The following is a 12,203-nucleotide window of genomic DNA, read 5'->3' as shown; positions in this document are numbered from 1 at the left end:
GAGCGGCTGGTTAGCATACGTTGCAGAGAAGGTTTTGGGTAAAAATGCCGGGTTCGGCCACAGGGTCACCCCTGTGCCATCGGAACTCCATTGTAGGCACTCCCGGCTGACAGACAGCGCGTGTAGCTCCCCCACTCTCTTCGCCGATGACATGGCTAGGAGAAAAGCCGTCTTCAAAGACAACCATTTTAATCCTGACCTCCCCAGAGGTTCGAACGGGTGACGACACAGTGCCTTCAGCACCAGCGGCAAGTCCCAGGAAGGTATTATCCTTCTTTGAGGGGGCCTCAGTCGCTGAGCATCCTTGAGAAAACGGGTCACCAGACTATGGGATCCCACTGTAACTCCCTCTACCTTGTTATGCCTAGCTGATATTGCAGCTACATACACCTTGATAGTGGATGCCGCCAGTCCGTCATCAAACCGTGATTGTAGAAAACTGAGGATAGCCGGTATCGGGCAACGTGTTGGCTCTTGTCCATGTTCTTGGCACCATTGTATAAAAAGCTTCCACCTATTAGCGTAAAGCGCATTAGTGGAGGGTGCCCGTGAGTTGTGGATAGTCTGTACCACTGCAGGGTCACATGCCCCTAGCAGTGGTTCAGACCCTTCAGAGGCCACACCCAAAGTTGCAATCGTGCTGGGTTCGGATGCCAGATCCGGCCACCCAGCTGAGAGAGGAGGTCTGTGCGCACAGGGAGACGCCAAGGCTGTCCGTCCAGCAGGCTGTATAGCACCGGGAACCAGACTCTCCCTGGCCACCTGGGGGCTACAAGCAGCACTTGGGGGCTGTCCCGGAGAATCCTCTCTAGAGTGGGTAGTATGAGCGGGAGTGGGGGGAATGCATACAGGAGCTGCTGGGGCCACCCATGCGCCAGTGCATCCTGGCCCAAGGGGCTTGTTGACTCCCTGAGTGAGAACCAGAGGGGGCAGTGTGTTGTGGCTTGAGAGGCGAAAAGATCCACCTCCGCTCTGCCATATTGGTGCCAGATGGCGTGCACCACTTCTAGGTTCAGCCTCCATTCCCCTGGATCGGGTTGTTGCCTGGACATGAAGTCCGCCGTGACATTCCGTGTGCCTGGGATGTGCATTGCCCTCAGGCTCAATAGCTGAGGGTAGGCCCATGAGAGTAGCTGCTGAATCAGCCTCAGGGACGCTAGAGACCTTGTGCTCCCCTGGTGGTTGATATGGTAAACCACTGACATGTTGTCTGTCCTTACAAGGACATGTCTACCTGCTAAGACTGGCAGGAAATGCTCGAGAGAACTCGGAACTGGTAAGACCTCCCCTCGAAAGCGAAGCGGAGGAATTGCCTGTGGTGAAGTGCAATTGGAATATGAAAATATGCATCTTTCAGATCTATGGTTGTAAACCAGACGTCTTGCTTGACGCTTTGTAATACCTCTGCTGTGTGAAGCATATGGAATTTGAATACCTTTAGATGGCTGTTCAACTGCCTTAGATCCAGTATGGGGCGAAGTCCACCCCCCTTCTTTGGAATTAAAAAATATGTGGAATAGAACCCACTGTCTTGTGATGGTGGCCCTAGTTGCTCGATGGCCCCCTTTTCCAGGAGGGCCTGAACCTCCTGGCGCAGGGCCAGAGCCTTGCCCTGGTCCTTCATCACAGTCATTTTGACCCCTTGAAACCTCGGCGGTCGGTGCTTGAACTGGATGGTCTACCCTTTTGACAGGGTTGACACTACCCAGGGGTCTGCTGTATTCGCTTCCCAGTAATTGAACTGTTCTCTGGTGAAGCGTCCGACTGCCGGCCTGAAGACGTCACTGTCTACCTCCTCGCCCCCTCCTACTCCAAAAGGGGCGATATTCAGGCGTGCGCCGTTCCCTGTGAGAGGGCTGGTTGTCAGCAGGCCGGCAAAACCGCTCTGGCCTTGTTGACCCCTGTGCAAAGGTCCGCCTTATTGGCTGAAGAGTATCACCCGCCGTAGCGGGCCTCTGTCCCCGAACGGATGCACAACGCAGGCTAGCAAACTGCTGCCTGGTTTGCGTTACCTGTAGGCTGCGTTCGAGCATTTGCTGTGCGGCAGGCCCAAAGAGTTGTCCAGGAACCACCGTGAGACAACGAAGGGCTTTCCTGCAGGGCTCAGACAATGGTGACTGAGCCAGCCATATCTGTCGCCGTGTCAGGGTCAGGGACGACATTAGTCTCCCCAGTTCCCTTGTCATGTACCCAAATGCTTTCAGTGAGGCCTCACTCAGCACTCCTGCCGACTGGTCTGCTCCAGAGGACTGGAGGGTCTGTGACAGGGACAGTATAAGGTGCAACATTGAGTTGCCTATGCGCGCAACCCGCGCCGCTGAGTCATAGCTCTTCCCAATAAGCTCGTCAGTCAGGTGACACTGTGGCCGGGGACAACGTGCATCTGGCCTTAATGCCTCATCAGGTGAAAGGATAAGGGCGGCAAGTGCCGGCTCTATACACGGCATGCGGTCCAGCCCATGACTGGCTGCATCCTGCATACTAGCCAGGGTTCTGCAGTCAATGGGGAGATGGGAGAAACGTCTGGGGTCAGCCCAGCATCTCTAACTCCTCAATGAAAGGAGCTGAAGGAGGCACGCTAAAAGATGCAGTAGAAGGGGCCTGCTTGAAAAAAGCGTTCTGCATACCTACCTGCGCTGGGGCTGCATCTAAGCCCAGGCGTGCCAGTGCTATCTTCACAGCGGGTTTGATCGCTGATGTGTGGCTAGCAACTGAGCCCTTCAGTGAGCTGTGTCCAGAAGCATCCTGGGTGTAAGAGCCATAAGACCCTGCATCTCCCAGATCATCTGCCCACTCATCAACCGTCGATAGGCTCTCCGAGGCCCTAATAGAGAGCACATCCTCCCCTCGGGCACCCCCAGCTGGGGACAGCACAGGGGGCTGCTCTGATGAAGACCTTGAAGCGGCTGCTGCGTGATCGCCAGCAGGCTGTGCTCCCGGACCTTGTAGATTAAGGAGCATCGCTTTAAACTGAGCGAAGGTCTTCTACCTTCTGGTTTAAAGGATCTGGCCTAGGGAGTTTAAGCCTCCTTTTAGCAGGGGCCTCCCGTGTGTCTGCTCTGCGTTTCCGCGCTTTTGGGGACCCTATGCGGCTCCTTGCAGGGGGTGGTTGGGAGTTTAACCCCCATTCTAGTTGGGCTAGCCTAGCAGTCCTTGCAGCTACGCTCAGGCAACTGCAATTCATGCAAGCCTGGTCTGTCAAACCCTGCCTTAAGTGTTCCATGCCCAGACAGCTTGGACACTCATCGTGGCCATCCTCCGGTTCCAGAGGGGCCCGGCAGTCTACACAAATCATAAACATGCCTCAAACGATAGCTTAGTTCACAAATTAACGGTTGGCCTATACTACCAACAACCAACAAACACAAAATCAAGGAGGCTATCAAATGCAGTAGGCTAAACAAATATGCGCAAATAAGGAGCGAACACACGCTCACCGCGCCGCCTTAGTTTATAAATAAGAAACAGAAGAGAGCGTTTGAAAACGCGAACAAACAATATCATAAACGTGAAATTAACACTTCCAATACAAAAGCGGAATTCGCTTGAATTCTAACTCACTTAGGAAGACGTTGCGGAAAACACAAGATCCGTCATTAACTCAAGAAGCCTGCGAGACCACGAAGGCATTTCATTAAACAAAAATGTATTTAAGGCACCCTGAGGGCGAAAAAACACCCAAACGATTCCACATAGGCCTAGTTGCCGCAGTAGAGCGAGCTCACTCGTAACGGTATCAATAAAGAAAAGTGTACAACCGATCATAATAGAAAGTCACGTAGACAAATCGCAGTCTTATAAGAGGGCGAGAAAATCACAGCTCCAACCGTACGGTTTGAAAAGACTCCAGCGTTCGTCCACGAAAATTATGCTAACACTCTAAACCAGCGGTCCCCAACCACCGGGCCGTGGGACATTCCTAACCGGACCGTAGCCTACGACATGAGTTTTAAAAAAAATGCATGCAAACTAAACTAAATTTAATTCGCAATAATGTTTTTACATGGCATAGGCCTATATGCAGTTGTTTGATTGCACGCATGTTTGCATATTGCAAGGTCTATTTTCTTACGTCTGTCTGTCCCGCCTTCAACACTTGGCACATATTGCCTTCAGCGCTGCGCAGCCTCAGGTCAGCTCACTTCACTTGATCAGTTCTTGGCAAACGGTAGTGTCACACGAAGTTACTGCTACTGAAGTAACTGCTAGAATGAGCAACAAAAAACAAGCATCTTTAGCACTGGCCAGAGTGTTTGAGTTGCGAGAGCCGCTGCTGAGATTTCTTACAGAAAAAAAAGTCACCGTTAGCTGCACATTTTAGTGATGAGGACTGGGTGTCAAAACTCGCTTGTGTGGCATATTCGGGTTGCTTAATGACCTCAACCTGTCACTCCAGGGGAGAATGACCACGGTCTTTAAACTGGCAGATAAAGTCACTGTATTTAAAGCCAAGCTTGATTTGTGGGGACAAATGGGAACGGGGTGTATTTGATATGTTCCAAACAGTAGTGGGGGTTTTGGGAGAGACTGAGGCAGGGCCCTTTCTCTCGCAGCTGGTGCGCGATCACTTGTTGCGCTTTCAAATAAGTTTGAGCGTTAGGCTACTTCCCATCCTCCAAAGATCCACGGCAAACCAATGAGTGGGTCCGCAACCCATTTGTCAATATCCAGAATAGTCCTAACTTGTCAGCGCAGGAGGAAGAGCAGTTGATCGAAACTGCAAATGACGGTGGTCTTAAGAGTGTGTATGAGGAAACCTCTCTGGCGGGTTTCTGGATCAAAACCAAAGCAGAATATCCCGAGATAGCCGTAAAAAAAACGCTGAAAACGTTGCTACCATTTCCCACCACGTATCTATGCGAGGCCGGGTTTTCTGCAATGACTGCAACTAAGACCAAATTGCGCAATCGACTGGACATTTCAAACACACTGAGGGTGTCGCTGTCTTCCATCACCCCCAGATGGAACCTTCTTGTTGCAGGGAAACAAGCACAGGGCTCCCACTGATTATAATATTCGTAATGCACGTTTAGTTCCCATGTTTTGTTCCCATATTTTGTTAAGCATGTTCACACTTGATAGATGTAGCTTCAAGTTGTTCAATTTTCATAGTTCATAGGCCTATTGTTAAATTTTTAGCCTACTTATTCAAGTTCACGTTTTTCACATTTTTAAGAGTTCGTTACCTTCACCTTCACCTTCACTTCAAGTAATGCATGCACAACACATATGGAACATGGAACCCCCGAACCCCCAACCCACTATGGGGGTTAAAAACCATGGTTAATATGGGTTTATTATTAATAATAAATGGGTTTAACCCTTGTAAGGTGTTTATATTTTTGGTGTCTTCGCTCCTCCTACTCAAGCGAGTAGGCCGCTTTTCACATCGCTTAACCTACCCTTTCCAGCAATTGTCACTCTTTTTTTCCTCTCTTTATTTTATTTACAAGTTTGGACAACAAAGATAGTGAAGCCAGTACATTTTATATCTTGGAACTTTAGTGGTTAATTTTGAAAAAAGACTTTACAGCTTTAGAGGAATATAAACGGGAATATAAACGAGAATAGAAACTGCAATAGAAACGGGAAACTGAACAGCAAGTCACCTTGAAGTTGGATTAAAACAAAATGGGAAGACCCAAGAAATTCTGTGGAAAATGTACTGAGCTTGAACAGAGGATTTCTACATTAGAATCAAGGAATGATTGCCCTTCTATCAAAGACGGATGAATGCAGAGAATGTACCCAAACAGGCTGATATGACTGCTAATGGAGCGGATGAATGCATTGACTTAACAAAGCCTAATGTGAGTACAGAACATTGGCAAGATGCTAGAAAACAAAATACAAAAGGAACTGTAACTACCTCAACACCAGTAAATTCATATGTTCCTAGATGTATGCCTGGTATTAGAAATAGAACCAGGCCCAAAGGAAAACCCACAGCCCCTAAGATTATCAAACAGATCTGAATGCCTCCGAGACATGAGAGAGAAACTTCCCAGGGAACAGATTACAAAAATTATGTGCACAGACAAAGAACAGCACTCGGCACTTGTCCATCCCACAACCCTTGTTCTTGGTGACTCTGCTGTGAGACATATAGATGGGGAAAGGATGATTGTATGCTGTTTTCCAAATGCATCAGTGTCTGAGACAAAGGACAGACTTACAGAAATAGTGTCAAAATATAAAACAATCAAACACATCATTGTGCATGTAGGAGAAAATTACATTTACAAAGAGCACCTGTATGTCCAGCAAGATTTCAAGGAACTTTTCTGTCCTATATGAGCTTGGAATACAAATTTCAGTGGTCCACTCCCAGCCGAGGGAAGCTTTGTTTTAACAAGACTTTTTTAAGTTGGCTCGCAAAAACATGCTTTTCAGGTGGAATGAACATTAACAATTTTCACCTTTTCTGGAATCGGAGAGAATATTTCAGACCAAGTAGCACAGAACTCAGTTGGATTGGAGCCAACATCTTAACTGAAAACTATCGCCTCTCTCTGCACCAACCAGCATTCGGCCAAACCTCTGATAAGCGCTCAGTAGCCGTACAGACGGAACAAAACATCAACAACTCGGCTAAACCAAAACACTCTGCACGAGCTGAAACAGTCTCATGCCGAACCCCCTCTGCTGTAGGGACCACTGACAATCGCCCGGTAGCCCCCACTGAAATAAAGACCTTGGAGGAACATAAACAGCCCGCTCAACAATGCCCAACCACATCCACTGGAACAAATGAGCATGAGGAGATAAAACTGTGTTGGAGTGCTGCAGAAATCTAAATCTCCTACCAAGACTGCGGAGACGCTATCCGGAAAAAAGAGTTATGCTGACATACCAGTGACATGGACACTGCTGGAATGACTGTGGAAAGTGAACTACCTAAGCAGTCAAATGGAGACTGTGAACATGTGGAAGCTACACCCCAACTCCCCTGAATACCCATCACTATCTCCACCCCAGCATATGTCACTCCCTGCAAGTATGCAGAGACCAATGGCAATAGCCAGGCAGCCTTTTAACAGCTTAATACCATCAGCAGATCCCCTGCAAACAGACAGGCTGTGTTATATCAGCCCCCCCCCCCCCCGCCCCAGAAGAATATTTTCAGCAGTCATATTCTCAGCCGGCACGTAACATGGAATGTGCAGTGGACAATACTGACAACAACAACAGGGATCAAATCACTAACTCTGATTGCAATATAGTTGTTTGATATTGTTGGGGTCCCTGCAATAGAAATGGTACTGACAGTAGTTTTGAGAACATGCCGGGACCCAGTAGGCCCATGACATTCTCTATTCCTGTATTGATTAGCAATAGAACGAGTCAAGAGCATCGACCTTTCAGGGTAAACCAGTCAAATCTCCTACCTGTACCACAACAACCACAAAATTCCCCCGCAGCTCATATTACCTCAACACTTAGGGCCCTATCATGACATTCTAAAGTATCAAGACTCGTCTATCGTCTTTGAAAGTCTATTCAAATTTAGTAGGATGTCCAGTTCACATTGGGAGGGGTTTCGTTCTCAAAAGTGGAGCGCATGGCGTAACAAGGTGTTCCTAGGTCTTTTAATCAGTCATATGGGTGTGTTTGGGGCGTAACATCATTTTAAACCAATGAGAATGACATCTGTCATTCCCTTTAACGGCGCAACGCGCGATATGTCAAATAAATGCATCGGTATTTTGGCATTCAACGGCGCATTTGAAGGAGGCTGCTTGCGAGACCGTATGGAAGTCATTCTTAAACCATGCTTTACTAAAACCTAGCATAGCCTTCACGCATTTGCACTCGTCTATTATTTGAACTCATTGGCAAAGTGAAACTAACTTCACCAAGGAGTCAGTCAACAACAAGACAGTTATATGCAGTTACTTTCACTATTGACTGACAATGGGTTACCATCGAAAACATAGGCTGGAAAAAGCAACACTTACCCTAATGTTGCTCAAATGACTGAATAAAACAACATTTATCCTGCAGGAGTTGCTTATATCTCGTGACAGTGCGTCTTCAGCTGTGCTCCATACGTGTCTCTCGCCTCTCCCCTAATCACTTTTAACTGTCATTACCAATTTGCAAATGATAGTGAATAACTACTCATCATGAGATGTACAGTATTTCGTAATATCTTTATTCTAATTATGTTTCCCATTGTAATCGTGCAATTTAATGCTTTGCATGGACGTGCGCTGGTGTGCGTTCATGAATGATAGAAGGATGGTGCGTGCACCTGCCAATATGACTGTTGACATGCACTCTTAAAATAGCATATGAACAACTCGCCATTGACTTCTGACCAGGTTTAGGTGGTGTATGATAGCGATTTTTAGACAATGCGCGAGTCCCCTCCCTAGGTTGTTAATTGCCACACCCCTGGGCGCAATGCTTAAAAAATAAACGTGCAAAATACCGAATTCAACTTTCCGCGGGTGAATAACGAGTATTACGCCATGCGCTGGTGACCCAAAATACAGCCCTTAGAGCAGGGGTCTCAAACTCAAATGAGCTGGGGGCCAATTCTGCCAACGTCATCTGATTGGAGGGCCGGCTATTTCTGAAAATGCAATGTTCTTTTTTCAAATACCACACAAAACTGCAAAGAGTGCAAGTGTTTTTATCTAGTTTTAGACACCTGTGCTAGCAACCTTAGCTTATAAATAAAATAATGATAAAATAAATATTAATACAAATTATAAAACAAATGAAAAACATAAAAACAGGTATGTGTGTGTTTCACACCAAATAAAAATATTTTCCTCTCATAACTTTTTTAAACCTGGCAAACTATAGGCGTTAAGAAAGCAACACCATTGGATTTTTATATCAAAATGTCAAAAGGCCATGGCTTGAAAGTGGTCAGAGATAAAGTCCTACTGTAAATGTAAAAATCTTTGAGTAAAACAAAAGTTTATGAAGGGGGTAAATTTACCCATCTAATTTGCCACTGGATGGCAAGCACCTCAAAATATGCACCTTTCAGTAAATACTGGATGAACATATTTGAGCAGGTTTACTTTCCTTTTTTCATATTACCCACATAACAAATTAACAGGAAAACACCTACGATGTATACCAACACCTAAGATGTATATGGTTTCTAAACCACAAGGCCTACAATAAAGTATTCTGGTCAAATCAGTTCCTATCGCGGGTAATCTGAGTACCCAGAAGTTCGCATCATATTGCAGGTGATTTTGTAGTTTAGAGCCCTATTTCTACTAGCCCTGCTGTCTTTACCACGTCCATTACGGACACTATCATCACGATTACCACTGCAACCTCCAAGCTATGTTGGGCAGAGGGTCGAAATAGGCATGGTATGCTTAGTGGACACCGTCGTATACAGGCAGACGCAACTCCATTCAATAGACGATCGATCATAATCTCCAAAAGGATATTCTCCTTCAGATTTAAAATAGGTGAATAACATAGCCTACCTAAGACTTCATCACACGTAAACGTTTTTCAACATTAGGTGTAGGCCTATTTCTGCTTAATTTCTGCTTCAATTTATGCAACACTATGGCCTGCATCGCTTCCGCGTCATTACAAATGCACGTCTTTGTGTTTCTCGCTAATACAAGTATTTCCTGAAAACTTTGCGCAGCGATTTTGGGTTTGAATGAAGCTCTGGATGTCTAGCACATAGTGGAGCAGAGTACAAATGAGATTTGTCACCGTACTTGGAACTATCGTCTATTTTAATCAGTATCGTTGTTTGTCGCAATTAAAAAGTCTCAAGGGCCGGATTACATTATTATTTTGACATACGTCGCGGGCCGGAATTGGGGCGGATGCGGGCCGGATTTGGCCCGTGGGCCGGGTGTTTGAGACCCCTGCCTTAGAGTAAAACTAGCACTTCTGAATATAAGATATCTTTTAAACAAATCATTTTTAGTCAATGATTTTATCTGCACACACAACCTCGATTTTCTACTTTTAACTGAGACATGGTTAGATCAAGCAAACAGTGCTACTACCCTCATCGAATCAGCCCCCCAAAAATTTCAGCTTACTAAGTGCTTGCAGAACAAATAAAAGGGGAGGGGGGATAGCCACAATGTTCAAAAAATCTTTTAAGTGCAATCAATCATCATTGGATGACTTTGTATCTTTGTATTTGAATACCTGTGTGCATCATTAAATCTTCTCCTCAGATTTTACTACTGACTATTTACAGGCCTCCAAAACACTCAGCTAAAGTCTTCCTTGAAGAGTTAGGTAAACTGTTGTCAACTATCTGCATAGATGTCTTATTATATCAGGAGATCTAACCTTGCATGTGGATAATCCTGAAAACGGTTATGCCAAGGAATTAATTACACTACTTGATACCTTCAACCTAACACAGCATGTACAAGAGCCAACACACACTCTTGGCCATACCCTCAACCTTATTATCACAAAGGGTCTCAATGTCTCTACAACAATTAAAGACCTAGCCTTATCCGATCATTTCTGTGTGTTCTTTAATGTGTCTGTCACCACACACCACAACTGTCAACTGTCAGGTAGAAGACTTAATTGATCACTTTAACCCTTAGAACCCTAGACTGTTTTAAGGGCATTTTCACTACCTTTAGTTAGAAGGATTTATCCTGGTCATTGTGCCATACACACATGCTATATATTGTTTTGTTCAGCAGAGTCTAGGCTACCCACATTACCTGCCACAATTTCATGTATTAATACTTGCATTGATTTAATTTAGATTTTTAAATAATAAAAACACAAAAAGCGTATTATAACAATTATTATATTTTGACATGTATCTCACCACTGCAAGCTGGCAGCTCGACTTTCCTTACATGTGTGTGTAGAGCACATTGCCATGGTGGAGGGATTCTCTGGGGCTGAGCAATTTACAGACATATATGGTGTGCGCCTTACAGAAGTAAATGGCATTTTTTTATTTAGTGATGAAAAATGACGTTTCTGCGCTCCATATCTGTGACATGAACTGATCTGACCTGAATTGACCCGAGTTTGCGTGTTAGCCTGTGGCCTACATGTGCTATGCACTCATAAATGATTCTCAACAACTTTATACTGCATTGCCATTAACAAAATAAAGGCAAAAAGGTGTTTCTTTGTTAAACAAATTGGTATGCAATGTGAGCCTTGAATTGAATGCCATGCCGGAATTTGCTAGGATCTCAAAACCGGATTATGAACATGCTTTGCCATAGCGTTGGATTATAAACATGCTTTGCTACAAAAACAGACTAAAACGTGGGGTAAGTCGAGCTATATGAAGTTATTATTTTGCTGTCACTCCTCGAAAGCAGTTCTGCTTAGGGCACCCAAATGGCCAGCAGTGGCATTTAATTCTTATTTTAAGGTATTAATTCAGGGATTCCTTGATTAAGGGAGGAAATTAAGGGGAAATGAAAAAGTAAGGGGTAAATTCAGTAGGCTTTTCTCCTTAATCTAAGCAAATTTATACATAGCATCTACATAATTGTAGAAGGGTTTTAAGGTCAAAAGTAAGCCATTTAAAATGGGGGAAAATAAGGGGTTTTGTTTCGTAGTGACAGCTATGTTGAATTTTTGCATGTGAAAAAATAGATGTGTAGCCTAGTCTATAACGAGTCTATTTCATGGAGAATACATTACGTTTGAACCATGAAGATGGGTCTGGCAGCATTGGGCATTCAAGAAACAAAAGACATGAAGCTGCTGTTGTTTATATATATATATATATATATATATATATATGGCACAGTTTAACATGTAAGCTAATGTGAAGGGAACACTGTTCCCACGACATGAGCCTATTGGTTTGGACGAACTAAACAGCACAATCTGCATAGCCTAGGGTGCAGGGTAAAACATTTGAAATCATCTTTGCACATGCAAATCTAGTCTATATTTTTTATTTAGCCTGAAATATTGTTTGTCTCAAACAAGTTTATTTTTGGTTTGGTCCAACAAAGATTGACTTAGATCCCATTATTCTCAATACAACCCCGCACACCAGCATCAGACTTTGCTGCCACCTCCGTATAGATTACAATTTCTGGCTATTTTTGTTGCCGCCACTCAAGAAAATCCATTGTGACAAAATTAACCAACTTCTGTGTAGGCTACTGACTTGCATTGCCAGTGTGCAAGGGCAAACGACATTTCGACTAGGGATGTGTCGGCGCCAATGTGCGGACGGACCCCTTGAGTCTTCT

General features: G+C 44.9%; 1 protein-coding gene across 1 annotated transcript in view; it reads right to left on the bottom strand.

The window, feature by feature from the left end:
• ccdc30 (coiled-coil domain containing 30) overlaps positions 1–12,203 on the bottom strand; it is a 42,573-nt gene that overhangs the window by 12,629 nt on the left and 17,741 nt on the right. The gene's annotated exons all lie outside the window — the stretch shown is intronic.

Source organism: Alosa pseudoharengus, unplaced genomic scaffold (assembly GCF_046254945.1).
Source record: "Alosa pseudoharengus isolate Yale_2024_CS ecotype anadromous, Long Island Sound unplaced genomic scaffold, YU_APseudo_1.1 YU_APseudo_1.1_scf_9, whole genome shotgun sequence".
Taxonomy (NCBI): Eukaryota; Metazoa; Chordata; class Actinopteri; order Clupeiformes; family Clupeidae; genus Alosa; species Alosa pseudoharengus.
Note: the sequence above shows the minus strand (reverse complement) of the source record. Positions and strands in the feature narration are given on the sequence as shown.